At 45.8% G+C, this 20,374-nt stretch overlaps 1 pseudogene across 1 annotated transcript in view; it reads left to right on the forward strand.

Moving 5' to 3' along the window:
• LOC308467794 (cathepsin L2-like) overlaps nt 1-13,650 on the forward strand; it is a 62,655-nt pseudogene extending 49,005 nt beyond the window's left edge. Inside the window, exons 5-7 of the transcript XR_013991567.1 lie at nt 3,795-3,962; nt 8,833-8,947; nt 13,506-13,650. The product of XR_013991567.1 is annotated as a cathepsin L2-like (transcript). The remainder of the gene's footprint in view (nt 1-3,794; nt 3,963-8,832; nt 8,948-13,505) is intronic.
• The last annotated feature ends 6,724 nt before the right edge of the window (nt 13,651-20,374 follow it).

Genomic DNA, 20,374 nt, shown 5'->3' on the forward strand with positions numbered 1-20,374 from the left:
CCCCACCACAATAACTCGGCCCAACAGTAACAACTTCTGATTTGTCCATATTTCCAAATCCCCCTTCTCTTCAATCCAACATCCTTCACAGTTGTCCTTAAGCAGATTCACACTAACCCCCAAATACCTCTTTTTCTCAACCAATGTTAGTCCTGTCGCCTCCTGAAACTCTGTCAGGCTTTCATTTTCCAATTCAGATAGGGCTCTCGTCCTCAAATTCATCCGTTCTTCTTTAAGTTCAATCATAACGAATGTCAGCTTATGTTCATCAAGTTGTCTTTGTATGGATGGGACTCTCCTCTCCAGTTGTACAGTGGTGCCTCGCAAGACGAAATTAATCCGTTCCGCGAGTGTCTTCGTCTAGCGGTTTTTTCGTCTTCCGAAGCAACCCTATTAGCGGATTAGCGCTATTAGCGGTTTAGCGGCTATTAAAGGCTTATTGGCTTAGCGGCTTAGCTGCTAAAAGGCCATTAGCGGTTTAGCGGCTTAGAAAAAGGGGGGGGGAGCGGAAAACAAATCTCAAGACTCGCAAGACATTTTCGTCTTGCGAAGCAAGCCCATAGGGAAATTCGTCCTGCGAAGCAACTCAAAAACGGAAAACCCTTTCGTCTAGCGGGTTTTCCGTCTTGCGAGGCATTCGTCTTGCGGGGCACCACTGTATTACTTTAGATTCAGCAGCAAGGGTTTTTTCCCTGACTTCATCTGCAGTTTGCCGTATCAGAGTAGATTCCTGTATCAGTTTCTGGGTAGTTTCTGAATTGGTATTCACCCTTTGTCCCAAATTATTTAAACTTTCTACAATTAAATCAGTTTCAATATTTGCAACATCCAATTTCACATTTATCGCATCTGTTTTCTTATGGAGTTGTTCCAGCGAATCGTTTATTTTCAATAATGCAGTCACTAAGGCCTCCTCTGTCGACATCCCGTCTGTTTTTTCCTTTCCGTTTGCCATAACACTTAAGAGATTCAAGGTCAATTCCAAAGTCTCACACTTTTCTTATCTTGCAGCTGGAAATTCCCCTAGCCCAGCTCCTATAAAGTAACCAATTTCAAAAGCTTCCACTAGGGGAAAACAGGTTGTATTTGTATCGGTCAATATGTCCTCTTTTAAACACAGTTTCAATAATCCGAAGTTAGTTTCAATTTTCAGTTACTTTCTTCCTTTTTTAAAAACAACCGGAAACAGTAGAAACAATGTATTTCTCTTATTGAGCTAGCTGTCAATGAACGTTCTAAGCGCTGTCAATGAACATTCCAAAAAAACCAAACAAACATCAGTCTTACTAGCAGCCCGTTTCCAGGGTCAGAGCGGCGGTGTTTTAAGCCTCTTCGCTCTCTCCCGCAGGCATACTCAATCCACAACTTCCCCCTCTCTTCTCCTGCCTCCAAGAGGGGGTTTAATGTTCTTTACTGTTGGAAATTTGATCTTTTACAAAAGACCTTCCAGGACTCCAGCTTGCAACTTCGTTGCCTCAGTCTATTTACAAAAAGGGAAGGCGGACTTCCTGTTTTGAACCTCCCTGTTACGATACCAAATTAAACTTTTAGAGATCCAATTCTTCCGTTTCAGCTCTACTCACGGGTAATTACTTTAAAGTCAAATTGTCCACAGGAAAAGGTCAGCGCTCTCCGGCAACAGCTATGCGGCTTCGCTCCGTGGAAGAAGCAGACGATTTGATGCACCGCGCCACTCACCCCACGTCGCTCCGGAGCCCCAAAAACCGGGGTTCCCCATGAGTGGGGGAGGCGCAAAAGGTGCCCGCTGAATCCCACGTTCACAGGCTTCTCCCGCCTGTGATTTTAATGGGTCTCCGCCTTCGCCGTGGCGGCCAGACCCAGATTTCCACGGAGCAGATTCCTCCCGGTCAGAGGAATTCTGCCATTGCTGGAGGCGCCTGCCCCGGAAGTACTGTTTATCATTTCCATTTTTACACATTTTTACACATGAAACTCCATTTTTACACATGAAACTTTATTTTCCACTACATATTCTAGTTTCCCCCATATCTTATTTTTTCTCAACTTTCTATCTCAATATTTCTTACTGCTTTTACTGTTAACTTTTTGACATGCTTTCAATATGTTTCCAAATAATCTATAAAACATTTCCAGCCATCTTCAAATACTTTTTTTTTATCCTGACCCTTATTCTATTTGTCAATCTTGCCATTTCTATATATTCTATTAACTTTGTCTGCCATTCCTCCTTTGTTGGTATCTTCCCTCCACTTCTGAGCATACACCATGCGCAGACCCATTCATGATGCTCAGAAGGATCTGCTTTGCTTTATTATAGCCCAATGGGATTTTCCAATTTTCAGCAGCACACATACAAGCATATACAGAGTTATTTTCTATTTCAATGTTAATTAAATTAATAATAATAATAATAATAATAATAATAATAATAATACTTAACATGCCCTTCACAGAAGGTGGAAAACACAATTAGTAAATTAGGGAGAGAAGGGAGCCTTTTGCTAGACCTCTGTTTCATCTAACAAGAAATCAATCTTTTAGTGTGGCAGCACTTTGGAACTCCCTGCTGATTGACATCAGGCAGGCGCCTTCAGTGTGCTCCTCTCTGGACGGCTGGCACCCGCCCTCGTGCTGCACATCCAAGGAGTGGCACCTGGGGAAGGACTATGCCAGGAGCCTCAGCTGCTCTCCGCCACCCTCCTCCTCGGCCTGCTGTAGCTGCAGCTCCAGTGCTGCTGGGATAATAATATATAATAATAATAATAATAATAATAATAATAATAATAATAATAATAATTTATTATTTATACCCTGCCCATCTGACTGGGTTTCCCCAGCCACTCTGGGCAGCTTCTAACATAGTATTAAAATACAGTGGTCTGTTAAACATTAAAAGCTTCCCTAAACAGGGCTGCCCTCAGATGTCTTCTAAAAGTCTGGTAGTTGTTCTTCTCTTTGACATCTGGTGGGAGGGCGTTCCACAGGGAGGGCGCCACTACCGAGAAGGCCCTCTGCCTGGTTCCCTGTAACTTGGCTCCTCGCAGGGAGGGAACTGCCAGAAGGCCCTCGGCGCTGGACCTCAGTGTCCGGGTAGAAAGATGGGGGTGGAGATGCTCCTTCAGGTATACTGGACTGAGGCTGTTTAGGGCTTTAAAGGGGTGCTGCCAAGCCTGCCAAGGAGCACCACCGCTGCTCCCACTGGGAGCTCACTGAGCTGAAAGGGCAAGTGTGGTGACCGGCAGGCGACCTTGTGAGGAGTGGTCCCCTCAGGGGTGCAGAGAAGTCCACCTGTTGCCCCCTGCACGACACCCACAAGGAGATTAGGGGGTGCAATCTTTGCCTTGCGCTGGGCACTGTCAAAACAGGTTGCACCACTGGGACTAGTGCAGGAAGGAAATGCATAAGCCCACACCAAATTCTACACCTAGTTTGGAAGCAGCAAACTGCTCAGTAAAGTCCGCTTCTCGTCGATCATTCATAACCTTGCAAAGTCTGCACTACAGCCCTTCCTCTGAGGAGGGCAGATTGAAATGTTTTCCCTTTTTTGTGGAGTTCAGTTTCCAAACTGAGTTTCTGTCATTCATAGAATTGTAGAGTTGGGAGGGTCCACTAGTCCATCCCCTGCAATGCAAGAATCCTGCCCACAGCCCTATGTGGGTTGGCTTGAACCACCAGCCTTCTGATTAACAGCCAGGCGCACTGAGCCCTGGCTCTTTGGAGCTGCAAATGCAGCCCTGGGGAATCTGCCCAAGCCACTTTCCTCACTCGCCCTGCTCTGCAACCGCCTCCAGGTGATTGTCGCTTCTCTGCAGGATGGATCCGTGTGCAGTTACAACTCGCAGGACCGCACGGCCAACTGCACATCCGTTGTGTGGTCCCAGTGGGGAGCGAGGTGGCCCTGGAGCAGGCTGTGGCAACGACTGGGCCGGTTTCGGTGGCCGTGGACAGCAGGAGCTTCTACTTCCATTTCTACAAGTCAGGTGAGGGCCAAACGTTTGGAGAGGGTGGCAGCCTTCAGCGTGATTTTGGTGGCAGCTATATTGCCATTATTAATATTGCGCAGAATGAAGCAATTGGGTGCATAAAAACTGACTCCTTTTGGAAAAAAATTATGCCCAGATCCATAAATATAATTCAAAGCTTTAAACAGGTACAAAACAATCAGCAATACTTCCAGAAAGTTGTAAAATGCATTTGCATCAAGGATAGGCTCTTCTTAAATTATGACCAGAGCAAAAATCCATACTGTGTCTCTGTGCAGCTCCTGGAGGTACATCTTATCACATCCTCCTCTCACTGCGTTTGGGAACAAAAAAACCAAGCCAGCTCCCTCCAAAATGGTGAATTTGCAATTGAATACATTAACTGCATCATCTAAGGTTAAACTCCCCCATGAAGGCTAGCAGAGAATATGAACAGTTAATTATTGACTCAGCTAGATGCTTAGAGAGAGCTCTTTCTCACTTAGTATACAATGGGATTTTCCAATGTTAAAACCTTAGCAACATACTAGATTCAGGTAGGTATCTGTGTTGGTCTGATGCAGTCAAAATAAATTTAAAAAATTGTCCAGTATCACCTGAGAGACCAACTAAGTTTGTTCTGGGTATAAGCTTTTGTGTGCATGCACACTTCTTCAGGTACCTTAGCAGCATACATACAGGCATTCTCCATTTCAGTGTGCAATTATACCTAACAAGCTAAGGGATAACAGGCAACTCCTGGGCACAGATGGCTAATTTGTGGGCCTCATTTCTAAGGTGGGCCGCAGCAGCAGTGCCAGACACTTGTAGCCTGGCCACTGTAGTCCATGCAGTGGTGAGTTTGAGGTTGGACTACTGCAATGTTCAGCACATGGGGCTGCCCTTTGCACCTGGTTTGGAAGCACTGGTGGGTGCAGAATGCAGTGACCAGGCTGCTGATGGGGACATCTGGCTGAGGACAAGAGACACCCTTGTTAAAAATATCTGTACCAGCTGCCCAACCCCTGCTAAGCCATGTTTAGTCCTTGCATTGATTTACAAATCCCTGAACAACTTAGGTCCAGGCTGCCTCAGGGATCACCTGAACCCTTCTTTCCCAGCTCAGTTACTGAGATCACCTGCAGGAGCATTGTAGGGCCGTTCCCCAACTCAGGCTCACCTGACAGCAACAAGAATCAGAACCCTATCCTGTGACCTTATCCTGTGGAACTCTCTGCCACTAGCAAGCCAGCAGGCACCACCTGTGCCGACTTCTAAACACCTGCTGAAAACTTTTCCACTCCAGGTCTAATGCATCTTCCCACAATAGTTAGCTGATTTCTGGATTCGGATGGTCTGCCCCTGCCACTTAATGGATCCAAATGGTTTCCAGAGAGTGGTAGGGGATGCTTTATCCCATGTTGATGGCCTTTCAGCTGATTCCCTGGTGGCCCACTGGAATGTGGAGTTAACCAGGGCTATCGACTGTTTGGCTCCGAAGAGCCCTCTCCGATTTCATGGAGCCCACACAGCCCTGTGGTTTTCCACGGATCTGAGGGCAATGAAACAATCGTTGAGACGGCTAGAGCGCCGGTAGCGGATAACTCATTCTGAAGCTGACCGGACACGGGTTAGAGCTCAATGTCGAGCCTACCAAGTGGCGGTAGTGACAGCGAAGAAGACTTTCTTCACTGCCTCTATTGCATCTGCAGAAAACAGCAGCAGGAGACTTTTTCAGGTGGTTCGCAATTTAGCGGAACCACCTGCTACATCGGGGCCCAGTACGGGCCACATGATGTCCTGCAATGATTTTGCAAAGTTTTTTGCAGATAAAGTCACTCAGATTCGGGAAGAGGTAGACACCACCATGGGAGCAGGGCCGGGACGGGAGAGTGCTAGAGTCCTGTCTAGTCAAGTTGTGTGGGATCAATTCCAATCTGTTACCTCCAAGGATGTGGACAGGCTGCTTGGACGAGTGAAACCAACCACCTGTCTCCTTGATCCTTGCCCATCCTGGCTTATAAAAGCTAGCCGGGAAGGGCTGGGCGATGGGCTTCGTGGGGTGGTGAATGCTTCCCTCCGTGAGGGAGTCTTCCCAGACCCGCTGAAAGAGGCGGTTATTAAACCGCTTCTTAAAAAACCATCTTTAGACGCAGCCACGATGGCCAACTATCGCCCAATCTCAAATCTTCCATTCTTGGGCAAGGTGATTGAGCGAGTGGTTGCTGAACAACTCCAGGCACGCCTGGAAGAAGCGGACCATTTGGATCCCTTCCAGCCGGGATTCAGGCCTCATCATGGGACTGAAACTGCCTTGGTCGCACTGGTTGATGATCTCCGGCAGGCTAGGGACAAAGGTGAGAGCTGTTTCCTAGTTCTGCTGGATCTCTCAGCGGCCTTTGATACCATCGACCATAACATCCTTCTGGACCATCTTGAGGGGCTGGGAGGTGGGGGCACTGTTATACAGTGGTTCCGCTCCTTCCTCCTGGGCCGTGTTCAGAAAGTGGTGGTGGGGGATGAGTGTTCAGACCCCTGGGCTCTCACTTGTGGGGTGCCTCAGGGTTCTGTCCTCTCCCCCATGCTTTTCAACATCTATATGAAGCTGCTGGGAGAGATCATCAGGGGGTTTGGGCTGAGTGTTCATCAGTATGCAGACGATACCCAGCTCTACCTCTCTTTCAAATCATAACTAGTGAAGGCGGTGAAGGTCCTATGTGAGTGTCTGGAGGAGGTTGGAGGATGGATGGCAGCTAACAGATTGAGATTGAATCCTGACAAGACAGAAGTACTGTTTTTGGGGGACAGGAGGCGGGCAGCTGTGGAGGATTCCCTGGTCCTGAATGGGGCAACTGTGCCCCTGAAGGACCAGGTGCGCAGCCATGAAGGACCAGGTGCGCAGCCATCTGTCCATGGAGGCACAGATCAAATCCGTGTCCAGGGCAGCTGTTTACCAGCTCCATCTGGTACGCAGGCTAAGACCCTACCTGCCTGCGGACTGCCTCGCCAGAGTGGTGCATGCTCTGGTTATCTCCCGCTTGGACTACTGCAATGCACTCTACGTGGGGCTACCTTTGAAGGTGACCTGGAAACTACAACTAATCCAGAACGCGGCAGCCAGACTGGTGACGCAGAGCGGCCACCGGGACCACATGACACCGGTCTTGAAAGACCTATATTGGCTCCCAGTACGTTTCCGAGCACAATTCAAAGTGTTGGTGCTGACCTTTAACGCCCTAAACGGCCTTGGTCCAGTATATCTGAAGGAGCGTCTCCACCCCCATCGTTCTGCCCAGACACTGAGGTCCAGCACCTGTTTAGGCAAGCTTTTAGTGTTTGATGTATTGCAGTATTTTAATGTTTTTTTGGAAGCCGCCCAGAGTGGCTGGGGAGGCCCAGCCAGATGGGCGGGGTATAAATAATAAATTATTATTATTATTATTATTATTATTATTATTATTATTATTAAAACTTTTTAATATGGTTTTGCACTATATGATTTTATGTACTAGTACTGTAAAGCGCACACGCACACACACACAAAATATTTTTATGTTGCACTGGATGTGCTTGGCTTAAAGGTGGGTTCTGTGCCTGAAAACGTTGGAATTCTGACCCTCCACATGCGAAAAACCAGGATCTTTATATCAAATCGGATGGTTGGGGAAGTTTGTACAATTATAGAGCTAGCCCATCTATGAGGCAGAGTGAGTGCAGGAGCAGAGGATGCTGCCGTTGCTCCATCTAGCTCAGTATTGTCTACACTGACTGGCAGCAGCTCTGCAGAGTTTCAGGCAGAGGGGTCTCTCTCTCCCAGCCCCACCTGGAGATGCCATCAGGGATTGAGCCGATGTGGTAAATGCTCTGCCACTGAGCTACACTCCTTACCTTGTTTATAAAGTAAGATTCTAGTCCTCATGGGCCTGATTTAAAGAGGAAGCTGTATTATAGGAAGTCAGGCCATTGGTCTATAACATAGGTAGGCAAACTAAGGCCCAGGGGCCGGATCCAGCCCAATCGCCTTATCAATCCAGCCCGTGGATGGCCTGGAAATCAGCGTGTTTTTACATGAGTAGAATATGTCCTTTTATTGAAAAGGCATCTCTGGGTTATTTGTGGGGCCTGCCTGGTGTTTTTACATGAGTAGAATGTGTGCTTTTATTTAAAATGCATCTCTGGGTTATTTGTGGGGCATAGGAATTCATTCTTTTTTTTCCTCCCCCAAAATATAGTCCAGGCCACCACATGGTCTGAGGGACAGTGGACCAGCCCCCTGATGGAAAAGTTTGCTGACCCCTGGTCTGTAATATATACCTCATGATTGTCTACACAAAGAGCTCACCCACACTTCTACCTGTGTGCCACAGAAAGTGTGGTCCAAGTGCTCTCTCCCTTGCCCTGCTCCTTTCCGAGGGAAAACTGGCGCTTTTGGTGATCAATTGGAACAAATGGCAATCCAGGGAAAACCCAAATTGCCTATTGAGCGCTAAAGAGCAGTTTTCCTTGGGATGGCAGGACAAGCCCTGACTTTCTACAGCCCTTCTCCATACCCCTTCCCTCTTTGGAATTTATTTCCTTTTTTAAACCCAAAAAGCTTCCCATTGGAAAGTCATACTTGACACACAAAGTAGATAACTAGATTTCAGAGTGATGGTGGTGTTGGAGTGTTTGTGCAGCTGACTATGGTCTACTCTGAGTAGTCTCAGTTGGTCATTTTTATTTTATTTGTTTATTAAATTTGTATTTATGTTAAATATGTCACCTGCATTCATATTGGAGGATCTGCTGCAAGTAAGGCTCACATTGGATGAAGCCCCCTTGGGTGCGCCTTCCTCTCCGCTTTGCCCCTTTCTGATCCTGCCTCACTCCAGATCTCTTCTCCTGCCACGGGTATTTGACAGCTCCTTGTGTACCCAGCTGGTGAGCCACACCATGCTGGCGGTTGGTTATGGGATGCTCCAGGACGGTGGAAACAACATGGCTTATTGGATCCTAAAGAACAGGTGACCAAAGGGGTATTTGAGCCGGGGCGGGAATGGTCGGGAAAAGCACAGAAGAACATCAGAGAAGCCCTTCTGCGAGGGCTGGCCCACCCATGAGGTGAGGTGACGGAACTGCCTCAGGCTGCAGGATCCACAGGGCAGCAGTTCCAGCCTCTATAGCGGCCCCTTGGCTATGGGAAGCATGTCTCCTCCCACCCTTGGTGGTGGGACACCATTGAGTGGTTGCCTCAGGTGCCCAAATGTCTTGGGCCATCTAGGTCATTGCGCCATCTAGTCCAGCCTCCTGTTCTCACAGTGGCCAACCAGATGCCCCCAAGCCTGGGAGCAGGATTTGGGCACAAGAGCAGCCCTCTTCTCCCCTCATGGTCGCCAGCAAGTGATTGTTATGAGAATTATAAGGTCTAAGATATAAAATAAATGTTCATAAATGTACCAGGCAAGCACATACATAAATCTATAAACCACATGTCTGAAACAGTACAGGAAAATAGTCCTGAATCCATTTTGACTCTCCCAAATTGACCTCAAATATTTCTCTGCAGTGAGGAAGGAAATGAGAAAGCCTCCCCATTGTCTCTTTGCTCACAAATCCTGTCTTAAGGGCATATTTGTGCATGAATAGGGTGAGCCTGTGACCTGGATTCAGGAACTAAAATATTTACCATTACAAAAGAATGGCCAGGCTGCCCAGGCAATGCAATCAATGACCATTAACAGGTATCCTGACAGACAGGATGTCTGCTGTAGACTGCTTCCTGTGATGTATGTCTGCTAGAGACACCTCCTTCCGTGATGTATGTATGATGTTTTGGGGGGTGGTCTTGAGCTACAGGGTGGGCAATTTCAAAAGTCTACATAAGGGCTTGCACACCATTGCTCTGGGTTCCTCCACCCTCCTGCATGTGGGGAGTGGGGACCCTTTTGCAGCAGTTTAATACAGTAGTACCTCGGGTTACAGATGCTTCAGGTTATGCAATTTCAGGTTGCGCACCACGCCGAACACAGAAGTACCAGAATGGGTTACTTCTGGGTTTCGGCGCTCGTGCATACATGCATCATCATAATAATAATAATAATAATAATAAATTTTATTTATACCTTGCCCTCCCCAGCCAAGACCGGGCTCAGGGCGGCTAACAACCAATAATAAAAACAAGTTGATTAAAATACAATTTAAAAAGCAAGATTAAAATACAACATTAAAACATTAAGATGCAGCCTCTTCACAGGAGGAGAAAGGAAAAAGAAAGAGGGGGAGGGAATCAAACTGATTCTAAGCCAAATGCCAGGCAGAACAACTCTGTCTTACAGGCCCTGTGGAAAGAAATCAGATCCCGCAGGGCCCTGGTCTCATGAGACAGAGCGTTCCACCAAGCCGGAGCCAGTGTTGAAAAGGCCCTGGCTCTGGTTGAGGCTAATCTAACTTCCTTAGGGCCCGGGACCTCTAGGGTGTTGCTATTTATGGACCTTAAGGTCCTCCGTGGGGCATACCAGGAGAGGCGGTCCCGTAGGTACGAGGGTCCTAGGCCGTGAAGGGCTTTAAAGGTCAAAACCAGCACCTTAAATCTGACCCTGTCCTCCACCGGGAGCCAGTGCAGCTGGAAAAGCACTGGGTGAATATGCTCCCATGGCAGGGACCCCATGAGGAGCCTCGCTGCAGCATTCTGCACTCGCTGGAGTTTCTGGGACAGCTTCAAGGGCAGCCCTGCGTAGAGCAAATTACAGTAGTCAAACCTGGAGGTGACCGTCGCTTGGATCACTGTGGCCAGATTGGGGCAGGAAAGGTAAGGGACCAACTGCTTGATGCGGCGAAGGTGGAAAAATGTTGCTTTGGCTGTTGCTGTAACCTGCATCTCCATGGAAAGGGAGGCATCAAGGATTACACCCAAACTCTTAACGGAAGGCAATGGCACTAACTGGGCCCCCACAAGAGAAGGGAGTTGGTCCCTCATCCCCATACCATCCCGACCCAGCCAGAGGACCTCTGTCTTCGAAGGATTTAATTTCAATCTGCTCCCACGAAACCATCCAGCCACAGCTTCCAAGCATCTGGTCAGTGTGTCCAGGGCCGAGTCGGTATGGCCATCCATCAGCAGATAGAGCTGAGTGTCATCAGCATATTGGTGACAACCCGGACAATCTGGGCAAGGGGGCGCATAAAGCTGTTAAAAAGCATCGGGGAGAGGATTGCGCCCTGCGGCACTCCACACACCAAGGAGTGGCATAACGACATCTCCCTCCCTAGTGCCATCCTCTGTCCCCGACCAGAGATAAAAGAGCACAGCCATTTATGGGCTATGCCCTGTATCCCAACGTCGGCGAGTGAATGGGATATGAAAGACGAAATGGTTAAATCAAGAATATACACTGGGCTAAAGATCTGGGACATAATATGGAAATAAGTGCATGAGAAAAGCTGTGGAAAGTAGATATGAAATATACTGCTTGGTATGCTTTAAAAGTAAATTACATGAAAATTACATGTATTGCTTAACACCTAACCAATTATCTAAAATGTATAAGAATATTCCTAACAATTGCTGGAAGTGTAAACCCGCAGATGGATCTTTTTTTCATCTGTGGTAGAATTGCAAGAAAGCAAGGGAATTTTGGGAAATGAAACATGATGAAATAAAAAAGATATCCAAAATGCCCAAAGCGTTTCTATTAGGGATTATAGGGGCAGAAATCCCCTAAAATATTAAAGTTGCTTATGTAACAACAGCGGCTAGGATTTTAAATGCGCAGAAATGGAAGGAAGAAGAAGTTCCCACCAAAGAAGAATGGAAAAGTAAGATAATGGACTCTGCAGAACTCTCAAAATTAACAGCAAAATTAAGAGAATCTAATGACGATTGTTTTATGGACAAATAGATGCCTTTTTTGGACTATTTTGTTATGGAAAATCTAGGTGCGAGGCTGCTCAGCCACCTAGCTCTTTGGGCTGAGCCCGCGGGTCCCTGCAGAATAAAAGGAGTACAGCCAGCGACCGAAGCAAATTGAAGAAGATCCACTTTTATTGCGCAACAGGTTCAAGGCAAGATTGAACCCCGAGGATGGGGCGTCAAGGACTTTTAGAACTTCCCACCATCTCCCAAGATACAGTTCGAAAAGCATCATCACCACATTACTACTACATCACCATTACATCAGAAAAGGGGAGGGTTAGACAAGATTAACATATGGGGTATGAGGGGGGAGCATGCAAATGCAGGATATGTATTGGGAGGAACATTCTAAGTACCTACAATCAGAAAACAATATCCGCCCTCCCTTCCTCACAGGTGGGCGGGGTTTGTGGCACCAAGCGAGGCTCACCTGGGCGGGTGCCACCCACCTGCCTGAGCTGGCCTTTGACCCGCCCCCGGCCAGGGAGGACAATGGACAGCCGGCCGGGGGTGGGCCTAAGGCCAAAGGAAAGGAGGCTGACTCCTGGGCTCAAGCCTCTTTTGCTGCTCTTCCTTCTGGGATCAATATCAGGATCAGGAGTGTATCCAGGCGGCCGGACTGAGGTAACTAACCGGCCTTCTTTATTTTTGCTTGCATTTGGGCGGCGGGGGGGGGCATCAGAGAGGGGAAAAGGCACCGTTATTTTGGGGGTTTGGGTTTCGTGTGGTGCTTGGTGCAATACAGTGAAGGGGTCAGGGGATCTCTGCAGGGCCGGGCGCCCTTGAGGTCATCGCCTCAAGCCCCCCCGGAGTCCTCCCTGAAAACAAAACTTCACATATATGCCCCCCCTTCTGTTCCATAACAATTTAAAGAAACATTATAGTATGATGAACTCGCAAGCAGGATTTGAGATATGAGCAACAGAAGTAATTAGATTATAATACTGTGCTTATGATTTAATAGAAGAGAGGGTGTAGCAGAAGGAGAAAAACAACTCCTCCATGGAAAACTGTGGGAAGCAGATAAAAAAATCAAGAAAAGATGAAATTGTGTTTTGATTGTATATTGTCCATTAAACTTTAATTAGTTTAATGTTAAGTAAACGTCCAGTGCGCTTCCAACGCCATAAATCTTATCTCAGCAGAGAATTTCGTGCAGCGGTTGAAGAAAGCAGGAGAGTCAGTACCTTTCAATGAAGAATCCTGGACCAAGCACTTTGGAACTCAGAAAAAACAACAACCTTATTTACAAAAGAAAAACCCTGGCGATAAAGCACACATGCTTTTATCTCCGGCATAAAGAAAACTTTACTCTAAACTTAACTCATATCAGCAAACACGCCCATGGCCACAAACTGAGTCTGCGAGTCAGGTCAAGGGGGGGGGGGAGAGAGAGAAAACACACGGGTGAACTGACTATTTATACAAACTAACTCACATTCCTGGATGCTTAATGACTTCCAGCTGCTCAGTGATTAGAGCGACTTGTTACCTCTTAACCCTTTAGTACCAACATATATGCTAAACATCTGGAAACTTAACAAAATATAATTTAAAAAAAGAGATTTTAGAGGGTTTGGGGGGCTTTTTTTTTTACAATCAAGTGGTATATAAATTGCATGAAATAAAATAATGTACTGATCCCTCCTTTCTCTCTCTTTCTCTGTCAGCTGGTCTGAGAAATGGGGAGAGCAAGGCTACATGCGATTGGTGAAGGGCACTGGCAATCACTGTGGCATAGCCAATCAAGCCATCTACCCCGCCCTGTAAGCGTCTCAAGAGCCAGGATCCCACCTCTCCTGACCTGCCCCACCTGAACCTTCTCAGGTTTGCACAGCTATAAATCCTCAGTTGTTGACTTCCGGGTTAGCGCCACCAGCAATGGCGGGCTTCCTCTGATCTGGAGGAACCCGCTCCGTGAAAATTAGGGTCTGGACCGCCACGGCGAGGCGGAGACCCATCAAAAACCACAGGCGGGAGAAGCCTGTGGACCTGGGATTCGGCTGGCACCTTTAGCGCCTCCCCTACTCGCAGGGAAACCCGGCTACGGGGATCTGGAGCGACGTGGGGTGAGCGGCGCGGTGCTTCGAATCGATTGCTCTTTTCACGGAGTGAAGCCGCATTGCTGTTGTCGGAGAGCGCTGACTTTTTTCCTGTGGACAATTGGACTCTAAACAAGTACCCGTGAGTAGAACGGAAAATTGGATTACTAAACTTCGTAATTTGGCACCAGAGCGGGAAGGTCTAAACAGGAGGTCCGCCTTCCGCTTTTGTAAACAGTTTGAAGCAAAGACATCGTAAGCTAAAGTCTGGATAGTCATCGCTAAAGGACTAAATTTTCATAGGTTTAAACTACAAACCCCCCTTGGAAGCAGGAGAAGAGGGGGAAATCTTAAATTGTTCAAGCCTGCAGGAGAGGGAGTAAAGAAAGATAAATTTCTATCGTCTTGAACCTGGGAACAGGCTGTCAAAGATAGACGTTTGGGGAAAGTTCATTGACTGTAAATAATAACGCATGTTGACAGATAGCTAAATAAGAGAAACATATTGACTCCAATGTTTCCTTTTGCACTAAAAAGGAACAAAGATTTGAAAAACGAAAGCAATTTTGTTGCTGGATCTGCTTGTAAAAGGATGGATAGAAATAGAAATTGTTTCCTCTAGAGGCAGTTTTTGAACTGTTGTTGGAGTGGACCTGGGGAACTTTACAGCTGTAGAAAATTAGAGAGCGTGAGAAACAGGCTCTGACCTTGGATAAGAATGTTGACACAGGAAACCTTAGTGTCTGCTTTGTGCAGGACAAGTGTTTTGTTGGAGCAGCTTCATGTGAAGATGGATTTGATGACTACTGCAATTGATAACTTTGGTCAAACAGTGACCACTGATATAGAACCTGCTCAACAACTGACCCAGGAATCTGCCCTGACAGGGCAAGTTGCGGAGAAGACAAAGGAGGAGGTTGTTGTTGAACCTCAAGTAATACAAGTTGAAAGAGATGTGGCCCTGCAGGAGGATAAGCTGTCGTTTTTGAGGACTGAATCTGGAGTGAGACAGACTTGGAGAGACGGAGTCCTGTTGAGACTGGAGATGGCAAGTTGGTCAGACCCTCCTATGCAGGGATGCTTTAACCTTTGGGATTTGGTTTTGGGCCAGGAGGAGATCGGAGTGGTCGAGGCACTCAACTTTGGAGGGGCATTGAAGTACGTTTTGGAATATTTCTTGGATTTTAGTGCTAACTATGGAGAATGGGCTGACCGGCTGAGAAGGGATAAAGACACTCTTAGGTTGTTCCCCCGAGATCTACTCCTCAGAGACAAAGGAAGGAAATTAAGAACAAGACCAGCAGAAGACAAAGTAAAGTGCAGGTACAATTATGAAGAAGATTTGCAGAAGGGACATGGAAAAGAGTTAAGAGCCTCGGACATAAGATCACCAGGTTGATGGACTAGATGAAACAGATAGAAAGGACTGACAGAACCCGAGACCAGGAAGAAGACACGGTGGATGAAGATTGGCAGAAAGTTTAAAAATTTATTTAGAGAAATATTGCAAAATTAACGACTGTTAGGAAAATCTTGGAATGAAACTATTAGGCTTTAGTAGAAATGTTATAAGGAGTTATGTATAAATAAGCTTTTAAGTTCGAGGGTTTTTTATGGTAAGATAAGGCTAAAATAAATTAAGACAATTAAAGGACAGAATATAGTGAAAGATGGAAAGGATTTGCTGAGATAATTAATAATTAGAATACAAAAAAGGGAGGTGTGAGGAGGTCGAGGAAACAAGTTAATGAAGATAAGGGTATGGGAATATTGGATTTGTTTTTAAATTTATTTTTGTTGTTTTTGTTTTTGATTTTGGTGTATTGTATGTTTGGTATTTTTTATTTTCTTTTTATTGACTTGTACTGCTTAATCTCTTTTTTCTTTGCTTTTCTTTCTTTTCTCTTTTCTGTAACTTTAAATTCCCAATAAATATCATTTTAAAAAAATAAAATAAATCCTCAGTTGTTAAACATGCAATTTCACGGTCACCGAGAAAAGCTGAAATTGCAAAGGAAATCATGTACTATTATTACCTGCTGGGCTACCTGACTCTGCCCTGTTCCTTAGTTGTTGTTTTTAAATGTCTGTGTCCTGCATATAATTCTGATGCACACGTTATCCTTGTACGGCTTTATATTTGGCAGCGACAACCTGCATTTTGTTGCCTTATTAAATAAATGTGGAATTCTGAAATGCCTGTTGTTGCCGGAAACTGTGATGAACTGCTTGGAGAAAGTGGCAAATTAATATTTTAATAACTCAGTCGGTAGAGCATGAGAATCTCAGGGTCATGAATTTGAGCCCCTCATTGGGCAAAAAGATTCCTGCATCGCAGGGGCTTGGACTAGACTCTATTATAAATGAATGCCATCTGATTGATACAGAATTTGACCACACTTGGATTTCCTACACCCACCTACACACCCTGGGGATGTTTGGAAGTTAACACTTAGTTAACAATGCTTTTCTAGCACTTGCTGTATTTCAGTTTGACGTGTGTGTGTGTGTGTGTGTGTGTGTGTGTAAGTGCTTCAAGCAAGGTGAACATAGCATGAAATGTGGTCCAGCTACCACCAGAGCAGCAGAGCCACAGGTTTATAACTGGATTCCTCTACAAACAGTATGGCCTTTCTACATTGAGGACATTGTTCTTGCTGTCTATCCTGACATGTTATGACATAGAATTGTAGAGGGACCCCGAGGGTCATCTAGTCCAACCCCCTGCAATGCAGGAATCTCGACTAAAGCATCCCTGACAGATGGCCATCCAACCTCTGCTTAAAAACCGCCAAGGAAGGAGAGCTCATCACCTCTCGTGGGAGTCTTTCACTGTCAGAAAGTTCTTCCTGATGTTTAGTTGGAATCTCCTTTCTTGTAACTTGAAGTCATGGGTTCGAGTCCTACCTTCCAGAGCAGGACAAAACAAGCTTGCTGCATCTTCCATATGATAGCCCTTTAGATGTTTGGAGATGGCTCTCATATCTCCTCCCAGCCTCCTCTTTCCCAGGCTAAAGATACCCAGCTCCTTCAACCATTCTTCATAAGACTTGGTTTCCTTAACCTTGATCATCTTGGCCTCCCTCCTCTGCACACCTTCCAGTTTGTCAACATCCTACTTAAATTGTGGTGCCCAGAACTTGACGCAGTATTCCAGGTGTGGTCTGACCAAGGCAGAATAGAGCAGGACTGTGACTTCCCTTGATCTGGACACTAGACTTCTGTGGATGCAGCCCAAAATAGCATTAGCTCCCCCGTGCCCCCTGCTGCATCACACTGTTGTTAAGCTTGTGGTCCACTAGGACTCCCCCATCTTATATTTGTGCAGCTCTACACTTGGGCAGGTTTATTTTTTTTACTTTTGTGTATGCAAACCACTTTGAGATCCTTCAGATAAAGTGGTCTTTAAATTGAAATACTACTATATTTTGTTGGCATCCATCTGTCTTGAGAAACATTGGAGTATGCCTCTAGGGGGTGAAGTCAAACTGCGCTAGCAGCACCAAAGTGACCCCCACAGGGAGCAAGTCTGGGCAGTGTTCCTGAAGGTCCTGGGCTGTCCAGATGACAAGACCTCCCTCTCGGCCTCGCAGAGCAAGATGTTGGGTACCAGCTTGGCTCCAAGAGTTTAGGCAACATGATGACCATATACATATGTAATAGACAATCTTTATAGAAATCCTTCAAACAATAACAAATTCAAAATGAAATCTTAGATTCAAAGTCTCTGAAAGTCTTTAAATGTTTGTCTGTTTACCTGTTAGTGTGTTTTTTAATTTTGTGAAAATCAATATTTTTTGGGGGGGGGGAAATTGAAATAAGATGAGTTTATGAAACAATTCTTTATTCTCCCACCACGCTGACAAAGATCTATGAAACAGCAGTCAATATCCGGAATCTCTGTTCAGTGTTGGACATTATAGTTGCTGAATACACAAAGCTTCACAGCTTATCTTTCATCGTAGAAAGTTTGGTACCTCGCTTCATATAAAGACTTTCAGAGACTTTGAGTCTAAGATTTCATTTTGAACTTGTTATTGTTTGAAGGAATTCTATAAAGATTGCCTATTACATATGTATATGGTCTTTGTGTTGCCTAAACATTGTTGACGTTCTCTTTTGCAACACAGGGGTTTGTTTAGATACTTACTGGCTGCAAGAGTTGCCATCCAGCCATCTTTGGGACTCCACTCCAGGTTTGTGTAGTGTTTACTCCGTAGCCTTTTCTTCTCCTGAAGATATCCTGCAAGGCAGTGGAGGTTTAGGCTATGCAGCATTTCTGTATTACAGCGGAAGCTTGGGTTGCGAACGTGATCTGTGCGGGAAGCATGTTCGCAACCCGCAGTATTCACAACCCGCAGCGCCGCATCTGTGCACACACGGGTTGTGATTCGGTGCTTCTGCACACGCACAAAGCGCGATTTAGTGCTTCTGCGCATGTGCAAGCACCGAAACCCAGAAGTAACCAGTTCCAGTACTTCCGGGTTCGGTGCGGTGCGCAACCCGAAATCACGCAACCCGAAGTGTCTGTAACCCGAGGTATGACTGTAATTTTGAAAACTGTTGATTTCACCTGTCTTTTGATAATTTTTTATTGTCCCTGGCTGTTTTATAAGCTTGATTTTATCGGCATTTTCATATATCGTTCTATGTAAACTGCTTAGAGGTGGGTGGTTGTTTCTTTTGATTCAGCAATGTCTCTGAAAAATTTTACACATCACTTGGGAAGACAGGCGAACTAATGCCAGTGTACTGGAAGAAGCAAAAATCACCTGTGTCAAAGCAATGATTCTTCAACATCAACTTCGTTGGACTTGCCATGTTGTGCAGATGCCTGATTATTGTCTTCCAATCTAAATAAAAGGGTAAACTTGTGAGGAGAACCTGAGCTTACAGGGTTAAACAGCTCAGAGTGTGCGTCCTGCCTACTGTGGGGCGGAGAGACTCTGCGTCACTTCCGTCACTTCCGAGAGTCTCAGTCCTTTGTTCTATTCTGCTTTCGTTTTCAAGTGAAGCAAACGTGCCTCACGATGCTGCGTGCTGTGCTAGATAATGGATAGTTCGGCTGTAATAAACTGCTTTTAGTTTCTTAGTAGCTCTGTGTGAGACTCTATTTGTGCACACTGAAGCACAGAAGCTGATGTCTCTGAACGCTGTCGGACTCTGCTTTTGCTCAGAGCTTTGGAATGCAGAGGCCTGGCGCAGCTTTGGAAGCGGGCCGGACGCCAGGCTTATCTGGGCAATAAATCACGCCACAAAACTTGCACACTCTGGCCAGTTTCCATTTTGACTTGAAATGTTTGCTTTGGTACTCACTGCAATGACACCCGCTTGAGACAAGCCAGGGCGCTCTGACTGAAAAAAGCTCCGCCTGACACTCACCACTTGTAATTCTAGCAAACGAAGCTAAAATGAGTAGCAGGGATATTCTATCTGCATGAGCCTTTGCAAACTTACTGCTCTCCAGATATTTCAGGCAGCTCTTCCTATCAGCCCCAGCCAGAACAGTTTTAGACTACAACTCCCATCAGCCCCCAGTCAGCAAATCGGTTGGATACTGCATTCCAAATCATCTGGAAGGCATATGAAGGCTTATAGATAAACTTGGCACAATAAGTTATCAACAGCCTTGCCACTTGTGCTTCTAACAACTGTTTTAAAATGAAAAAAAATACTGAATAACTCACATTCCCAGCTGTTGAGACAAAACCACAGGGATATTCAGCCTCCTGAAGAGAGACCGGTTGTCAGTAACTAGTCCAGACTTGGAAGGCAAAATCTTTGCTACTGGTGAGTCTTCCCCCCACCCATCCCGTAAAAATAAAAATTTAGGACTCCGTTTACTGTTGCCATGACAGCAGCATGCAATGCAGTGCCTTTAACAAATTGTAACATAAAAGGATCTCTGCCCCAATGAGCCTGCAATCTACCTGTTGCTCTCCCAATGTTCCCGGGGGCCACGCCATCTCCTCCCTTAGTACTGAACTTTGGGGCCCTTGCTAGTCATGTAGAGCTGGGCTAACCTGTCAATTTTGGTTTCTCTCATATTCTCGTTTTTTCCAGCCTTGAGTTCAGTCCTAGACATCAGTTTGCAATTAAAACATCTCTCTCTCTCTCTCTCTCTCTCTCTCTCTCTCTCTCTCTCTCTCTGTGTTGTTAATTTTAATTGTCTCGTTTTAATTATGTTTTTAATTACTTGTTTTGACTGTTGATAATTTTAATATTTTGTTTTATATTTTTGTAAATCATTTAGCCAGACATCCTGGAGAGTGAAGTCAAATGGGCCTTAGAAAGCACTGCTAATAACAAGGCCAGTGGAAGTGATGATATTCCAGCTGAACTATTTAAAATTTTAAAAGATGATGCTGTTAAGGTGCTACACTCAATATGCCAGCAAATTTGGAAAACTCAGCTGACGGAAACCAGCCGTCATCAAAATGGTGCGCAACATAGAAAACACACAGAGACACAGCAGTATTTTCTAGATGGAGGGCAGC

The sequence above is a fragment of the Podarcis pityusensis genome (assembly GCF_964106645.2).
Source record: "Podarcis pityusensis genome assembly, chromosome: W".
Classification (NCBI taxonomy): Eukaryota; Metazoa; Chordata; class Lepidosauria; order Squamata; family Lacertidae; genus Podarcis; species Podarcis pityusensis.